Here is an 18388-nt window from a genome sequence, read left to right on the forward strand (position 1 = left end):
GGGCCCTTTTCTTCCTCTCCTCCATGGCGTGGGTGTGTGTGCTCCAGCCCATCTAGAGTACTCAGTGTGTTAAGTGAAAGCAAACAGTGAATGTGTTCATTTACACATTCATTTTGCTTAGGATGGGTTCTTCCTTAGCAATCCTCACATGCCATCTCCCTTCTTGAAATCCAGCCATCCAGTAACTCCCCAGTGTCATCATCTTCTTACAGTCATGGCCCCTCAACTTGATGAAGCTTTTCTCAGGGATTCTCATAGAACTACCCTAGATTGTAAATTGTACCTAGTGGCTTTTTTTTTTTTTTCTCATTCCCCTGAGGCTTTGGGCAATGCTTTAAAACAAAGTTGATATATCGTCTTTGGTTGAACTGAATTCTTGAATCAGTTGAATGGCAATATAACAGTGATAATAGCTGAGTAGCTAACTATAGAATGCCATCGTGGTAATAAAATGAGGCAATAAATACAAAGCAAATTTTGACAATTTTTAAGGGTAATACATCAAAGATAATGACTAAGTGGAAAGCAGTCTCAGAGCTGATTCATATTTGAAATGGTTGGAAAACTATTATTACTTTTTTTTTTTTTGACTGGAGACTCTCAGTGTTGGAGGATATAATCATCGTTTTCAATTTTTTGAAAGGCTGTCAAGTGGAAAACATTCTAAATTGTTCCAGGCATCATAACCACTAGAAGCGGAAGGAAGTAAAAGGGAAGCCGGTTTCAGTTCACACAAGGCAGAACTTTCTAACTTTTAGAGCTGTCCAACAATGGAGCAGGCTGTCCTAAGATGTTGAGGTCCCTGAAATTCGAATTGTTGAAATAGAAGTTGGAAGACCATCTGGCTGGCATGTACAAGAGCGAATTCCAGCCTGGGCGGGAGTTGGAATGACCTTTAGGGTGTCTTCGGATTCTAAAGTTTCTATGACTGCGGCTAGGTTAACTTCACATTTGAATGTATCTGAATTGTTTTTGTAAAATGATAAGTCAGTCAACTCAAACTGCATGGTCAAATTTACAAAGTAAAACGATACAATGAGGACTGGGAAATCAGGTTTAAAACCGGAAATCCAGATACCACTGAAGGCAATTTGCGACACTTTTAACAGAAAGGGAGAGGTGGTTTGTGTGTGTCTGTGTCCTGGGCAAGTGACACTTGTTAACGAAAATGTAAATGCTCTAAATTGTCTTACTTTACACGTGTCTCTTCCTGAGGGTTTTTCACATCTAGCAGCACCGTATGCGCCAGCAAGTGCCCGCGTCTCCTGAGGGACGACTTTCGGGAAGGCACTTCTCGGTACCGCAGGTGCCCACGACCACTCAAGCCAGGGGCGGACCGGGCTGGCTAAAGCGGAAGGGCTCGGCGGGTCGTGCGCACGAACCACCAGTCCCAGGGGCCCCCGCGGCGCCGCGCACGCGCGATGGCGTGGCGGCAGCGCCGCCGCAGGACGCAGGGAAGCCAACTAGCGAGTAGTGGTGGCGGAGGCGGCGGCAGCGGCGGTGGCAGTTCGCGGCGAGGGCGACGGTTCCGAGACCGAGTGGCGGTTCGGCGGAGGCCTGGGTGCCCTCCGCCGTGTGATCCTCTTGGTGAGTGCGCGTCGCCGGTTAACCATCGCGGAGTGCGCGGCTCGCTGCCTGGCGGCCGGGCTGCTCTGGCCTAGGGCCTCAGCCTGCGCCTAATGGCCGGACCGCCCAGTTCAGCTGACCCCTAGGCCCCGGGCCTTTCCCTCCTGCGTCGGGAGACGTGGGGGTCGGGAAACACACGGTTAGGCCCAGGGGAGAGATTCGGCGGCGCGCAGGGGCCAGGGCGCCCTGGGGCAGATGGGAGGGAGGGACGCGTGGGGGATGGGAAGGGACCGGAGAGCCGCGGGGCGGCTTCGGGTGGGAGCCACAGGCGAGCGACCTGGAAGGTAGAGAACTCAGTATAGGGGGCGAGAAAGAAGAGGTGGAATGTCTTCTGGGTGCCGCTGGTGAAGATGTCATGCTTCCGGGAGTCTTGACAAGCTGGACTCACGGATCTGGGGGTAGCCCACCTCTGAAACACACACACACACACACACACACACACACACACTCTCTCTCTCTCTCTCTCTCTCTCTCTCTCTCTCTCTCGGCATCTTTTCACTTGCTGTTGGATGTCTTGGAAGTGAGGGACTGTTGGTTGCCTCCATCTCCTTTCCTTTAACTTCACCTTTTATTGACTGTCAAAATGTAAATGAGTGCTGGCTAGGCAAACCATAGAAATTGGGTTCTGTGTATAAGTCTGCGGAAAAACAGGCATGGTGATAACGTTCAGATGAGAGGTCAAAGGAAGAATCATTATTTTTTATATTAAAATTTGTGACAGAAGTCAGTTTGCGCACGCTTTGCACTAGAAAGGATTTCTAACCTGGGATTTCACCATTTGGTGGGTAGAGTATAGGGGATCTTTGAAGTAGAATGGGGATAAAATCACATCTATTGTTATTATCTGATAACTAATTTATTAGTTCTTTCAATTATAAATGTAGGCGTTAAACCATAGTAGAATTAGCAGTGCCTGTGACTTTGTCACCAATAAAAATTACCACTATTTTTGTATCATGTTTGCAGTTTTTGCAGATATCTTAAAATATCATTTATGCTTATTTCTTCGAATTTATGGCATTATTAGACACACTGTTAGATCTTGTTATTTAATGTGATGTTAAAGCTGCACATACATTACCGAATTACGATTTTTAAATTGGTTTGCTAATAGTTCAGTATAATTGGTTTCTTTTGTAATTTTGAATATTTAATTATGCATTTAAAAGCAATCTGAGGGGCACCTGGCTGGCTCAGTCAGTAGAGCATGCGACTCTTGATCTTGGGGTCATGAGTTCAAACCCCATGTTGGGTCTAGAGATTCCTTAAAAATAAATTAAAATAAAATAAAAATAAAAGCAATCTGAGAGAGAGTCCATAGCCTTCAGCAGACAAAGAGATACATGGTACATAAAGACTAATAATTCCTGAAGTAGAAATAAGTGTTTGGGGATCTATAAGTCTGCCTGGAAGGATATTTGAATTATTATTTTTTTATTTTTTTACTTTTATTTTTTTAAACATTTTTTTCTTTTTTACATTTATTTATTTTTGAGAGACAGACAGAGTATGAGCAGGGGAGGGGCAGAGAGAGAGGAAGACCCAGAATCCGAAGCAGGGTCCAGGCTCTGAGCTGTCAGCACAGAGTCCGACGTGGGGCTCAAACCCATGAACCATGAGATCATGACCTGAGCTGAAGCCGGACACTTAACTGAGCTACCCAGGCACCCACCCCACCCCTTTTTTTTTTCTAAGATAGAAGACAAGGCAGGGATGCCAGGGTGGCTCAGTCAGTTAAGTGACCGACTTTGGCTCCGGTCTTGATCTCGTGGATTTTAGCCCCGTGTCGGGACCTGTGCTGACAGCTCAGAGCCTGGAGCCTGCTTCAGATTCTGTGTCTCCCTCTCTCTCTGCCCCACCCCTGCTCACACTCTCTCTCTCTCTCTCTCTCAAAAATAAATAAGCATTAAAAAAAATGCTTTGAAAAAAAAAAGACAAGGCAGATAGTATTATAGTTTAGATGAAAGAGGGAATTTGGTACATAGGGAGGTAAAAGAAAAGATTTGACTGGGTCAGGGTATAATTTTGAAAAATAGACTGCAGATATTTCATTCAGGGTACTGGGGAATCAGCAAAATAAACTTAGGAAAAAAGGGAAGTGAACACTTTGGCCCTTCGATTTTTTTCTAGTAAGGCACCTCCTAGTTCTAAGTGGTTGAAGCCTTCTAAGCTCTTGTGTATGCCCGTGAAAGGAAATTTTAATGTGTGCTGGTTTTCTTTAAATCGTGAAGGTAGGTAGTGTGGCTTTTGAAAGAGGGGTATATTCCAAATCTTTTATCCTTAAGTAAAAACTACAAGATCTGTCTTACAATACATTTTCCTATTGCTATTATTCTTTTCATATATGATAGGAAGTAAATGTGCAGGTGATAGAGTTGGAGAATTGGTAAGTCATTTTCTTGAAATTCTATTTTATTTATTTAAAACAGTTTTTTTTTGAAAATTTTTAATGTTTATTTTTGAGAGAGGGAGAGAGACAGAGTGCAAATGGGGGAGGGGCAGAGAGAGAGAAACAGAATCCAAAGCAGGTTCCAGCCTCTGAGCTGTCAGCACAGACCCCGACTCAGGGTTGAACTCACAAAGTGTGGGATCATGACCGCAGCCGAAGTCAGACACCCAACCCACTGAGCCACCCAGGTGCCCCTTGAAATTCTATTTTAAATTCTGCAGTTCAGCTCCATTTTGGCATCAAACTCCTTATTGACAAATCAGTTGTAACATTTCTAAAAAAAATTTTTTTAACATTTATTTATTTTTGAGAGAGAGGGGTGGGGGAGGAGCAGTGAGACAGTGACAGAATTCGAAGCAAGCTCCAGGCTTTGAGCTGTCAGCACAGAGTCCAAAGCGGGGCTCAAACTTAACGAATTGCGAGATCATGATCTGAGCCAAAGTCGGATGCTTAACCGACTGAGCCACCCAGGCACCCTGTGTAACATTTCTTTAGAATATGTGTGACTTGAGGGGCGCCTGGGTGGCTCAGTTGTTTAAGAGTCTGACTTCAGCTCAGGTCATGATCTCATGGTTGGTGGATTCGAGCCCCACATGGGGCTCTGTGCTGTCAGTGGGGAGTCCGCTTGAGATTCTTTGTCCCTCTCTCTCTGCCCCTCCCCGCCTGCACTGTCTCTCTGTCTCTCTCAAAATAAATAAACTTAAAAAACAAAAGTTTCTTCTAGAATATGTGTGACTTGAAACTTGAACCTGTTTGTGACGCACCTGTCAATATCTTGTGTGAATTTTTTTTTTCTTCTAAGATAATAGCAATAATGGAAAAGCCAGTGCAGCAAACTGTTTTGGGTTTTTTTTGGAAAAAATAAAGGGGAGTAAAGGAGAGTATTTTATGAAACGATGTTGGTGCTGAAATACTTCATGTTGAATTAAACACACCATATTACAAAATCACTGCCTTGGAGGGATCTTGTCTTGCAGGGGTCTTGCCTGGTGTTTTTTTGTGTCCTTAGGCTGCCTCCTTTGTCATTCTTCGCCCCTGTCCCTTCATTTTTTTATAGAATGTATTTATCTGATCTTATTTGTAGGTATTTTTGTCTCCCCATTAGAGTGTTAGTTAGCTCTGTGAGAATAGGGACTTTGTCTTCGCCATGGTGCTGGAATGGTGGCTGGCCCGTAACAGGTATTCAGTAAATAGTTGCTGAATAAGTAAATAAATCAGTTAATTTATAATAGCTAGGTTATTTCTGGGAATAAAACCTATTTATTTTTTAAATCTTCCAAGGAGTATTATGTATGCTGGATTGGTTGAATTTGAACCTTTTCTTCTTACATTTAAAAAAAAACAATTTTTTTAAGTTTATTTATTTATTTATTTATTTTATTTTTTTTAAATTTTTTTTTTTCAACGTTTATTTATTTTTGGGACAGAGAGAGACAGAGCATGAACGGGGGAGGGGCAGAGAGAGAGGGAGACACAGAATCGGAAACAGGCTCCAGGCTCTGAGCCATCAGCCCAGAGCCTGACGCGGGGCTCGAACCCACGGACGACCGCGAGATCGTGACCTGGCTGAAGTCGGACGCTTAACCGACTGCGCCACCCAGGCGCCCCAAGTTTATTTATTTTTGACAGAGAGAGAGAGAGACAGATAATGAGCAAGGAAGGGGCAGAGAGAGACACACAGAATCTGAAGCAGGCTCCAGGCTCCAGGCTGACAGCACGGAGTCTGATGCTGAGCTCGAACTCACAAACTGTGAGATTGTGACCTGAGCCGAAGTCAGATGCTTAACTGCCTGAGCCACCCAGGCACCCCACTTCTTACATTTTTTAAAAGACAAATTATTTCCCAAACATTATGTGGGAGTTTTTGTGGGCATTTGGTTCATGTGGGTACTAATTGTTCTTAATACATGCTGCCATGTTTGATTATTTTTAACTTTCTGCAGTGATGTGATGAAAGGAAGGGTCTGTGGATGAAGGTCTTTTTTTTTTTTTTTAAGTTTATTTATTTATTTTGAGAGGGAGAGCACGAGCAGGAGAGGGGCAGAGAGAGAATTTCAAGCAGGCTTTGTGCTGTCAGTGAAGAGCCCAACATGGGGCTCGATCTCACAAACCATGAAATGACCTAAGCCAAAATCAAGACTGGGATGCTTAATTGACTGAGCCACCCAGACACCCCTGTTGATGAAGTTCTTATTTTGCTAACGCTCTTTTACTTTGCGATCCTAGATTGTTATAAATGACACCGAATTGTTCACATCAAACTGATAAAAAATTTTAATGTCTGACAGTATCAAATATTAGTGAAGAGGTCGCTGAACATGGTAATTTAGAAACTGCTGGTGGAGTTTAAATTGGTACAGCTGCCTTGAGAGACAGTGTTTGTGGTATTTAGTAAAGTTGAAAATGGGCATACCCTACCTATAATTTCCCAGCTTCTGGCAGGCAATAAGAATGGGTGGGGCAAAGGGGATGATCCTGTAATTTTTTTTGAAAGACTGAAAGCAACTATGGCGATGTTAACAGTTAATTCTGGGAGGCAGAATACAAGTACTAAATCATCTTTGCACCTTTCCCTATTTTCTGTTGATTTTGTTGTTTTGAATCCGTAATTTTTATTTTTTTTATTTTTTTTAAGTAATCTCTACACCCACTGTGGGGCTTGAACTCAGGACCCTGAGATCAGGAGTTGCATGTTCTCACTGAGCCTTCCAAGGGCCCCTAAATCCATAACTTTTAAATATTGTTTTCCAGCTCTTTGAAAAATCCTAAGCCTACAGAAGGGTTGCCACAGTAGTGTCATAACAACACCTTTGTACTCCTTATCTAGATTCGATAGTTGTTAATGTTTTGCTCTGCTTGCTTTATGCACTAGTAGACACAATTTTTTGCTGAAGTATTTGTGAGTTACTTTCACAACACTTTACCCCTAAATACTTTTAGCATGTATTTCCCTAGAACAGACACTTTCTTCTACATATCTGCAATTAGTAGTCACCCTCAAGAAATGTAACGTGGATATTATTTTTTAATGTATAGTACATATTCAAAATTCCCCAGTTGTCCCAATACTGTCCTTAGATGTTTGATTTTGTGTTTGCCCCAAGATTCATTTAAGGAGCTTACATTGCATTTAGTTGCCTGCTTGAATCTGGACTGGTTTTCTAGCCTTTTTTTTTTTTTTTTTTTTTTTGGCGGGGGAGGGGAGGGGTCTTTCAGAACAGTAAGTATCTAGACCAGTTGTATTGTAGGATGTCCCTCAATTTGGATTTGTCAGAATATTTCTTTTTTTTTTTTTTAATTTTTTTTTTAACGTTTATTTTTTTGGGACAGAGAGAGACAGAGCATGAACGGGGGAGGGGCAGAGAGAGAGGGAGACACAGAATCAGAAACAGGGTCCAGGCTCTGAGCCATCAGCCCAGAGCCCGATGCGGGGCTCGAACTCACGGACCACGAGATCGTGACCTGGCTGAAGTCGGACGCTTAACCGACTGCGCCACCCAGGCGCCCCTGTCAGAATATTTCTTTATGATCACATTATGTTAAACATTTTTGGTTGGAATGCTGTGTAGTTGATTTTATGTCTCAGTGTATCACATCAGAGGTGATGTAAATATTTCAATATTTCATTATTGATGTAAATTTGATCATTTGAATAAAGTAATATCTAATAGACTTATATTGTAAAGGCACTCTTTTCCTTTGTAATTAATAAGTAATCAGTGGGGTGATTATTTTAAAACTTTCTCAAACTCATGAGTTGTTAATACAGGTTCCAGTACAAAGAGTGAAGAAGATTTAGACTGGAGACACTACTGAATGGGAGAGTGGAAGATTAGGGAATGCTGTTTGAAAGACATGACATTTGAACTGGACCAACTATCATAGATGTAATTGGCACTAGGGCTATCGGAGAAAGGCCCGAGGTGTAGGGAACAACTTGAACAAAGAAGAGGAATTTGTAAATTAGAATATCCAAGTCTCCTTCCCCCCCCCCCCCCCCCACCTTTTTTTCTTTTTTTCTGGCTAGTGTGTTAGGTCTGTGAAATGGAAAAATGGGAGGAAAGATTGTAAAGATAGCTTGGGATGAAGAAATACTGGAAAATGGGGCTACCCAGATGATAGTATGTGATCATTTGCCTACAGGAATATCACTTCCTTCCTAGTGCTCACTGTGGTGAAACTGCTCACTGGGAGCCTGAAGTCAATAAAGAGCCAGAGAGGCAGCACAGGGAAGTGAAAAGAGTGTGGGCTGTGAAATCAAACAAATCTAGTTTTGAATTCTCTGCTGCATAATAGCTGAATGATTTGTCAGTAAGTTATTTGACTTTTCTAAACCTGATTCCTCATCTGTAAAGTGGAGGTGATAGGATTGACTAATAACAATACTATATGAAAAGCATCAGGAACGTGGCTTTCATTCAGTAGTTGCTAGTTAATCTTTTGATGCTTCAGCTCTCAACCTTTCACTTTTCCTCTTTGGCACCATATTCCTGACTTTAAAACAAGCCTTACTCTTCTCATGCATTCTTGGACACTGTCACATTGCTGTCACTTCTCAGTTGACTCAGTTGGCTCCACTGTGAGTTTGTGAGCTGCTTTCCAGTGATGGCACAGAGCACTTCCCACCTTAGAGGTGATGCCTGATAATGGCATTCTGAAAATTGCAGCAAGTTAATTTATTTGGAAAAATTACCCCCAATTTTTATAGAAAATTGAAGAGGGAAAGTGGTTATATTCCCAATACTAAGACATTTCACATTATTTAAAAAAAATATGCAGGGGCGCCTGGGTGGCGCAGTCGGTTAAGCGTCCGACTTCAGCCAGGTCACGATCTCGCGGTCCGGGAGTTCGAGCCCCGCGTCGGGCTCTGGGCTGACGGCTCAGAGCCTGGAGCCTGTTTCCGATTCTGTGTCTCCCTCTCTCTCTGCCCCTCCCCCATTCATGCTCTGTCTCTCTCTGTCCCAAAAATAAATAAACGTTGAAAAAAAAAAATTAAAAAAAAAAAAATATGCAGGCGCCTGGATGGCCCAATCATTTAAGCATCCAATTCTTGATTTCAGCTCAGGTTGTGGTGTCATGGTTGTGAGATTGAGCCCCTCCCCCATGCATACACTCAATCTCTCTCAAAATTAATAAATAAACATTTTTTTTTAGAGTTGTATTAGGCAAAGTTGGTTACTTGTTACTCTAGGATTCTGTAAGGTAAAATGTAATTTTTTTGTTTGTTTGTTTTGGTAAAAGTCTTATATAAATGGAATCCCTTTTATTTGCTATGGAAAGACCAGTACTTGAAAAAGAATTTCTCAAATGGTTAATTAATTTTTTTTCCCTTGCAGTTTTCTGTTTTTTCACCACATGTAATTCCTTCTCTGGAATTAATTTTTTCATAGGCATGAAGGATTTTAGTTATGTACTTTTTACATTTGAACTGCTTAAACTTTTATTTTCATAGATTTATTGTGACTTTGGGGCACCTGGGTGGCTCAGTTGGTTGAGCGTCTGGCTCTTGATTTCATCTTAGGTCATGATCCCAGGATGGTTGGATCAGGCCCCGAGTTGGGCTCCATGCTCAGCATGGAGCCTACTTGAGATTCTCTCTTTCTCTATCTGCCCCTCTCCCATGCTTGTGCTCTTTTCCTTTCTCTAAAAAAAAAAAAAAAAATTATTTGTGGATTTAACTCTGTAAGTAATCCTAATCAAGGTATTTTCTTTTTTCTTTTTTTTTTTTTTTTTGGTATTTTCATTTTTAAAGGAACTAAGCCCAATAATTTCTGTATCATGTATACATTTTAGAAGAGGCTTTAGGGACTGAGCTGTTTGATTTCTTGTTTTAAATTATAGTTCGTTAAAATTTCTTTATACTTAACCTATATTTTCCAATTTGGGGGAGTATGTTTCAATATGTATTATGATTTTTTTTTTTTTAAGTTTTCTTTTTTTTAAATGTTTGAGAGAGAGTGCCAGTGGGGAAGGACAGAGAGTTGGGGGAGAAAGGATGCAAAGTGAGCTCCAAGCTGACAGCAGCGATGCAGGGTTTGAACTCATGAACTGTGAGATCCTGACCTGAGCCGGTCACGATGCTCCGCCCCATTTTTTTTTAGTTTTAAAAGCATTTCCAGTAGGGCAGTTTTTCACTGCTCCTAAGCTGAAACCCAGTTTTATTTTGTTTTAAAGCTTTGTTTGTTTGTTTGTTTGTTTGTTTAAAGTTTATTTATTTGAGAGAGAGACTGTGAGCACACACAGGTTGGGGAAGACCACAGAGAGAGGAGGAGAGAGAGAGAGAATCCCAAGCAGACTCTGCACTGTCAGCACTGAGCCAAACTCGGGGCTTGAACCTACAAACCAACTGTAAGATCATGACCTGAGTCAAAATCAAGAGCTGGACACTTAACCGACTAAGCCACCCAGGCACCTCTTGTTTTGTTTTTTAAGTTTTTTTGTTCAATCTCTACACCCAACATGGGGCTCGAACTGGACCAAGAGATTAAGAGTTGCATGCTCTTCCACCTGAGTCAGCCAGGTGCCCTTGAAATCCAGTTTTGAACTCTGCAATGTAATAGTCAGAAGTGGTGAATATCTGTTGATACTACAAGTTCTCATATTCACTATATATAAATAAAAGGTTAAACAGATGTTTAAACAAATGCTAACAGTGTAATTTTATATATGTGTATATATGTGTGCATGTGTGTATGTGTATATAGACATAGATATAAATCAAGCCAAAATTATCTTTGTATACACCTTTTTATATGCCTTTTTTAAAATATAAGGCTTTAAGTATAATGTAACTGTAAAAGCAGTGAGATATCTGCTCATTAATCTGTGTGTCTGAAAAGATGCTTGCTTGGTCTTGCTCCCATGTAATGCTGGTACACCCACCCTAGAGATTAGTGGGAAGCATGTCATCAAACATGTTCAGCTCTTCTTCCTTTTTTTTACTTACTAATTTATGTTTTCAGTTTATTGTCTGTGAATCTTTGATTAAAATTGGAAAATTTTAAGGAAAAAAAATATTAGTCAAAGGATATTAGCCTGTTTCTCTTTTTATAGGATCAGAGTCAAATTATCTTCCCAAGCAATCTGAATTTTACCCAAATACATTCATTTTTAAAGTTTTAAGGACTTAGGCTAAACTCACCTATTTTTAACTCACTCTGAACTGTCTCCTTTCACTTTCTAATGCAAAACTGACCCATCTCTTGATTTTACTTTCATTACTTATAAATCATGACTAGCTGATAAAAAATACATTTGGTCTAAAAATTGTAAGGCAGAATTGCAAAATGTTTACAAATACAGATTTTTGTAATAGAAGAGCTTAAGAAAGCATAGGTGAATTATTTTTGCAGAATTTGTTTCATCTTTATTACCTCCTTTAGAGCCCAAGGAATTTTTGAGTCCTTTAAAACCAAGTGTTTTTTGATAAATAACTATTCAAGGTTGTGATGGGCCAGCTTGGATTCTGAGAAAGTGACCTATTAAGTGTCCTTATGAGTAAATTTCTGTTCCACCATTAATGATAATAGTAATTGGCATTTATTGAGTTCTTTCTCTCTTTGTAGACATTAGGTAAACTAGTTAAAATTATGAATTCCATAATTCTGTGGAGGGATCTTAATGATTGATTTCTTTTTGAAAAGCTATTTTAGGCAACTAGATTTATTTATTATTTATTTTTTTTAATTTATTTTTTGTGGTCCAGGAGGTTCCTTTTAGGTAAAACATAGTCAATGGTAATAAATAATGCTGCTTGAAGTTTGGTAATATTTATAAATTTATGGGGTGTCTGGGTGGCTCAGTTGGTTAAGTGTCTGACCAACTCTTGATCTTGGCTCAGGTCATGATATCAGTTTGTGGTTTCGAGCCCTACATAGGGCTCCATGCTGACGGTGCAGAGCCTGCTTGAGATTGTATCTGTCTCCCTCTCTCTCTGCCCCTCCCCTGCTTGCTCTCCACCTCTCAAAATAAAAATAAACTTTAAAAAATATTCATAATTTTATGAGATACCATTCTGGTAAATCTGATGAAATGGACTGACAGCCTGCTGTTTATTATACCTTCCCTAATTTTGAGGGTGGACTCTTGGATCTTGAAACAGGCTTTACCAGTATTACAGCTCAGCAAAAAATGCAGCTGAAGCTCACAGTTCTCTTTCTGTTTGGTTGTTTTGTACACCCACTGTACTTATGGAGGAAGCTAAGTTTATGCAGGGACCAAAGCTTCCTCAAAGCATGTGAGGTGGTGAAATCATTCTCTCCGAAATTCTCAAAGGGCTCTTAAGGACTTTAGGTTTTTTTTAATTTAAATTATGTAGTTTATCTTGAGCTCCAGCTTTATGAATGTCTAGTGAGTTGTCATTAGAGATTGTTGAATTGGAAGAAATTAGATTTGGTGGTATTTAATTTCAGACTAATAAAATTAATGGAGATTTATCAAATTGTGAAAGTTCCTGATACCCATTTCTAGATTGGTGCCATTGCAGTTCTGCTTATTAGTGTATAGCTTGTTATTGTTGAACTGTGTCCATAAGTACTGTCCTTTTTGTTGCACTTGAAATTTTTCACACTTATGGGGCGCCTGGGTGGCTCAGTCGGTTGAGACATCCGACTTTGACTCAGGTCATGATCTCACAGCTTATGGGTTTGAGCCCCGCTTTGGGCTCTGTGCTGACAGCTCGGAGCCTGGAGCCTGCTTCTGATTCTGTGTCTGTCTGTCTGTCTGTCTGTCTCTCTCTCTCTCTCTCTGCCCCTCCCCTGCTCACACACACACACTCTCTCTCAAAAATAAATAAAACATTAAGAAAAAAAAAAAAAAGCATCTGATTTCAGCCCAGGTCATGATCCCATGGTTTGTGGATTCGACCCCTGTGTCAGTCTGTATGCTGACAGCTCAGAGCCTGGACCCTGCTTCGGATTCTGTGTCTTCCTCTCTCTCTGCCCCTTCCCCACTCATGCTTTGTCTCTCTCTCTCTCCCTCTCAAAAATAATAAATGTTAAAAAAAATAAATAAAAATTTCCCATGTGTAATATATTATCATTCACGGAATTTGTCTGGTCCTGAGTGTTTAAGTAATTGCACTAACAGATCATTTAGCGGAGGAATCTTAGTCCCAAGTTTTTATTTAAAAAAAAAATTTTTTTTTTTTAGTTTATTTATTTTTGAGACAGAGAGAGACAGAGCATGAACGGGGGAGGGTCAGAGACAGAGGGAGACACAGAATCTGAAGCAGGCTCCAGGCTCTGAGCTGTCAGCACAGAGCCCAACATGGGGCTCAAACTCACAGACCATGAGATCATGACCTGAGCCGAAGTTGGAATTTCAACTGACTGAGCCACCCAGGCGCCCCACGTCCCAAGTTTTTATTATGTTTCCTTTTTTTTAAATTACGAAAGTAATGTTCTTTGTTTTAAGAAAACCTAAAAATACAAAAAAAGAAAGCTTTTCTTCCCCACATATATATGTACATGCTATGTTTTCAGTTTTTTCTTTTTTTCCCCCAGAAATTATTGTCAATACTTGTAGTGCTTTACATATATTAACTTGTTAAACTTTTACAGCCCATGAACATACCTTATGAAGTAGATTCTATTTTATATCCTTTTGCAGATGCAGAAAGCAAGGCAAGGAGAATTATCAAAGGTTGCGCAACTAGTGAGTGGCAAAGCTGATATTGGAGCACAGGGAGTCTTGCTCAAGGGTTTGTGGTTTAGCTGCCTCTTGGGTCTTACCTTGGGTATCATTCTTCAGTGTGCTTTTTCCATGTAATGGTACATCATGGACACCTTTCTGTGTACCTCTCTCAATAATTATGTATTGCTTCTCAATAATTATGTAGTACTCAGTGACAGAGATGTACCATAACAATGTTTTTCAAAATTAATCTTGTTTAATATTGTCAGTTACATTAGTAATGATTTCAAGTAATACTTTTTTTAGGGGTGCCTGGGTAGCTCAGTTGGTTAAATGTCCAACTCTTTTTTTTTTTTTTAATTTATTTTCATGTTTATTTTTGCGAGAGAGAGACAGAGCGTCATCGGGGGAGTGGCAGAGTGAGAGGGAGACACAGAATCCGAAGCAGGCTCTAGGCTGTGAGCTGTCAGCACAGAGCCGGATGAGGGGCCCAAAGTCACAAGCCTTGAGATTATGACCTGAGCTGAAGTCTGATGCTTAACTGAGTGAGCCACCCAGGTGCCCCCAACTCTTTTTTTTTTTTAATGTTTGTTTATTTATTTTGAGAGAGAGAGAGAGAGAGCACACGTACAAATGTGAGTGGGGGAGGGGCAGAGAGAGAGAGGGAGAGATTCCCAAGCAGGCTCTGCACTGTCAGCCTGGAGCCAGACTCAGGGCTCGATCCCACAAACTGTGAGATCATGAGCTGAGCTGAAATCAAGAGTCAGACACTTAATGGACTGAGCCACCCAGGCACCCCAAGCACCTGCTTGGGACTCTCTAGCTCCCTGCCCCTCCCCCACTGTGTGCACGTGTGCGCATTTGCTCTCTCAAAATAAATAAATACATTAAATAAATAAAAAGTCAAGGTTTTTGAACTGGAATAAGTGAGGATACACTAGTATTTACTAAGTAATGCTTATTTGCTGTCCAGGGATTTTGATATTCTCTCAGTTGGTTTGTGTAATAAAATCTGAGCTTAACCCATGAGCCATTTGGTATGCATGAATTTCATTATTTTTTTGTGGTTAGTCTGTCTTCTTTAATTCTGGAAAATTAGTAGTGTATTGGGGGCAAAAAAAAATCGACATCTGTTTGGATTTTATTTATTTTTGGCAGGCTGTAGAATTTTGGTGTCATAGCAAGAAGTCTGGTGTGGTGTTAATTTGAGATGTGAATACTGTCTGGCTTTATATGACTTGCATCTTCAAAGTAGTGTGCCTTTCAGTTCCTTGTACCTTGTGCCAGGAATAGTTGGTACTAAGTCCGTTTTTTCCCCTACAGTGTTTCACTGTTTTTTCAAAACTGAAGATAATTAAAGTATGATTTGCTTCCATTTTTTTTCCTCATTGACGGTTATTTTTTATTTTTATTTCTTTGAAAGTTTATTTATTAATTTTGAGAGTGAAAGTATGAGCAGGTGAGGGGCAGAGAGAGAAGAGAGAGCAAGAATCCCAAGCAGGCTTTGCACTGCCAGCGTGGAGCCCGGTGTAGGGCTCGAACTCACGAAATGTGCAGTCATGACCTGAGCCAATTTCGGACACTTAACCAATTGAGCCGACCAAGCACCCCAATAGCTATTTTTTAATTGTGAAGAAGTACGTCATTCAGTCATTTGTGTAATAATTTTTTATAAATTCAGATGTTAAATGAGTACCTGCTCAATGCCAGCCTGTCTGCTGAGAAAATGGGGATACCAAGATGACTATGTCACTCCTTCAGGTAACTTGGAGGTTTGTTGAGAAAACAACACTTTGTTGCAAACAGTATAAAATATGAAAAGCTATGATAGAGATGAGCCCAAAGGAGAAAGTATGAGAATGGCCAGGAAAGACTCCTTGGTTTGAGCTGGGCTCTGATGCTTAAGTGAGATTTAACTGGCCAGTGACAAGAGTGGGTCAAGAATTCCAGAGGGTATGTAGAAATCTGGTCTGTGGAATCTATTCAGATTTGTTATGATCACATATCCCTGTGAGAATGAGGGCCCCTCAAGAGCAGACTTTGCCTGTCTTGTTCATTAGTGCCTAGCACATTGTAGATCTTTAACAAACATTTGTTGAATGAGTGAGTGAAGGAAGTGTGTTAAAGTTTACTGTGCTTGTCCATTTTTTAGAAAGAGATGAACTCATTATTTTTAATACCTGACAATTTTTAGATCATGTAATTTAACAAAACATAAAATGAGTAATAAACTGCTCCACACTGAAGGAGGTTAAGTTTTATAAAAGGAAACACATGTAGACAAATCCTTGTAATTCAAAATGGTTATTTATGAAAAATATTTGCAAAAGATGTCCATCTCTTGTATGGATTGGTTAGATCCCTGAAAAGTGGTGGGTAATTAAAATAAATCCTCAAGGGGTGCCTGGGTGGCTCAGTCAGTTGAGCTTCTGACTTCTGCTGGGGTCATAGTCTCGTGGTTTGTGGGTTTGGGCCCCATGTTGAGCTGTGTGCTGACAGTGCAGAGTCTGCTTTGGACTCTCTTTCTCCCTCTCTTTGCTCCTACCCCGCTCACTCTCTCTCAAAAATAAAGAATAAACATTAAAAAAATTTTTTTAACAAATCCTCAAATTTAAATTATTTGATTGATAAACCTTGGAAGCTAACATTGTGGTAGGTCATTAAAAAATGGCAGTCATGTCCTTTTTGCCGTATCGGGTTAATACGGTATCAGTGAGAGAGAGTGAATCTGTTTTTTTTTTTTAATGTTTATTTATTTATTGTTTTGAGAAAGAGAGAGTGTGTGTCAGCTGGGAGGGGCAGAAAGAGAGTGAGAGAGAGAATCCCAAGCAGGCTGTGCACTGTCAGCACACACCACACCCTGACATGGAGCCTGATCCCATGAACCATGAGATCATGACCTGGCTGAAATCAAAAGTTGGACGCTTAACCGACTGAGCCACCCAAGCACCCCAATTTTAAAAAATAATGCTTATTATTTTAATAATAAACACACACACACAATTTTTAATGTTCACTTATTTTTGAGAGAGAGAGAGAGCATGAAAGGGAAAGGGCAGAGAGAGAGAGGAAGTCATAGGATCCGAACTGTTGACGGCAGAGAGCCTGACGAGGGGCTTGAACCCACAAACTGCAAGATTATGACTTTAGCCAAAGTCAGACGCTTAACTGACTGAGCCACCCAGACACCCTGACAGTTTGAAACTTTCAAAGAAAAAGGGACTTGTCCAGATACTGACTCACCAATGAATAGTTGTTGAAAGACTGGGGCGATTAGAAGTGGCCTTGACCTATGAATTACAGCACTCACAGATGGTGTAGTGGTAAGAGCTCAGTGAGTCACATGTACTTGGATTCTGGTTTCATCTTTGCCAGTTACTAATTTGACCTTGGGCAAATTAATTTCCTCAGTTTCCTCACCTGTAAAACATGGATAAGAATACCTGCCTTTCAGGGATGTTATACAGATTAAATGAGAATATTCATTTAAAACACCTGGTTGGTGCCTAGTACATGACAAGCCTGAAATATATGGTAGTTATTATTTGTATTTACTGAACACTGATATATTTTACTATGACCAGTTAATTAAAATTCTTTTCAAGCTCAACCATTACTATTTATATAACAATTTTTAATGTTTATTTATTTTTGAGAGAGAGCACGAGTGCAAGTGTTGGGGGCAGCAGAGAGAGAGAGGGAGACACAGAATCCCGAAGCACGTTTCAGGCTCTGAGCTGTTAGCACAGAGCCTGGTGCAGGGCTTTAACTCATGAACTGCGAGATCATGACCTAAGCCGGAGTCGAATGCTTAACCAACTAAGCTACCCAGGTGCCTCTCAACCATTACTGTTTATAATGCAGTTTTAAAAAGTTTGCTGTTATATGGAAATTAATAGGGGCACCTGGGTGGCTCAGTCGGTTGAGCATCTGACTTTTTTTTTTTTTTTTCAACGTTTATTTATTTTTGGGACAGAGAGAGACAGAGCATGAACGGGGGAGGGTCAGAGAGAGAGGGAGACACAGAATCGGAAACAGGCTCCAGGCTCTGAGCCATCAGCCCAGAGCCTGATGCGGGGCTTGAACTCCCGGACCGCGAGATCGTGACCTGGCTGAAGTCGGACGCCTAACCGACTACGCCACGCAGGCGCCCCAAGAGCATCTGACTCTTGTTTCGGCTCAGGTCATGGTCTCATTCATGGTCTGTGGGTTCAAGCCCTGCATCAGGCTCTGCTGACAGCGTGGAGCCTGCTTGGGATTCTCTCTGCCCCTCCAGTGTATGCTCTCTCTTTCTCTCAAAAATAAATAAATGAACTTTTAAAAACTTTAAAAATTTATATATTTTTAGAACAGTTTAAGTTTTACGGAAAAATTGAGAGAATAGTATAAGGAGTTCCCATGTACCTAGCACCAAGTTGCCCCTATCATTTACATCTTACCCTTAGCATGGTATATTTGTTACACTTAGTGAATATATATATATATATATTTTTTTTTTTTAAACGTTTTTATTTCTGAGAGCAAGTGGGGGAAGGGCAGAGAGCGAGGAGGACAGAGGATCTGAAGCAGGCTCCACACTGACAGCAGAAAGCTTGATGCGGGACTCGAATTCACAAACTGAACCATGAGATTGTGACCTGAGCTGAAGTTGGATGCTTAACCAACTGAGCCAGCCAGGGG

The 18388-nt window shown here is 40.7% G+C and overlaps 1 protein-coding gene across 5 annotated transcripts in view; it reads left to right on the forward strand.

The window, feature by feature from the left end:
- Positions 1–1431: 1431 nt before the first annotated feature.
- Positions 1432–18388, forward strand: part of GAPVD1 (GTPase activating protein and VPS9 domains 1) — a 78367-nt gene continuing 61410 nt past the window's right edge. For all 5 annotated transcript variants that reach the window (XM_086684018.1, XM_086684020.1, XM_086684021.1 and 2 more), the window contains exon 1: positions 1432–1587. The gene's annotated coding sequence lies outside the window, so the exon portion shown is untranslated. The remainder of the gene's footprint in view (positions 1588–18388) is intronic.

Source organism: Puma concolor, chromosome D4 (genome assembly GCF_028749965.1).
Source record: "Puma concolor isolate L17-30 chromosome D4, mPumCon1.1.hap2, whole genome shotgun sequence".
In the NCBI taxonomy this organism is placed as follows: domain Eukaryota; kingdom Metazoa; phylum Chordata; class Mammalia; order Carnivora; family Felidae; genus Puma; species Puma concolor.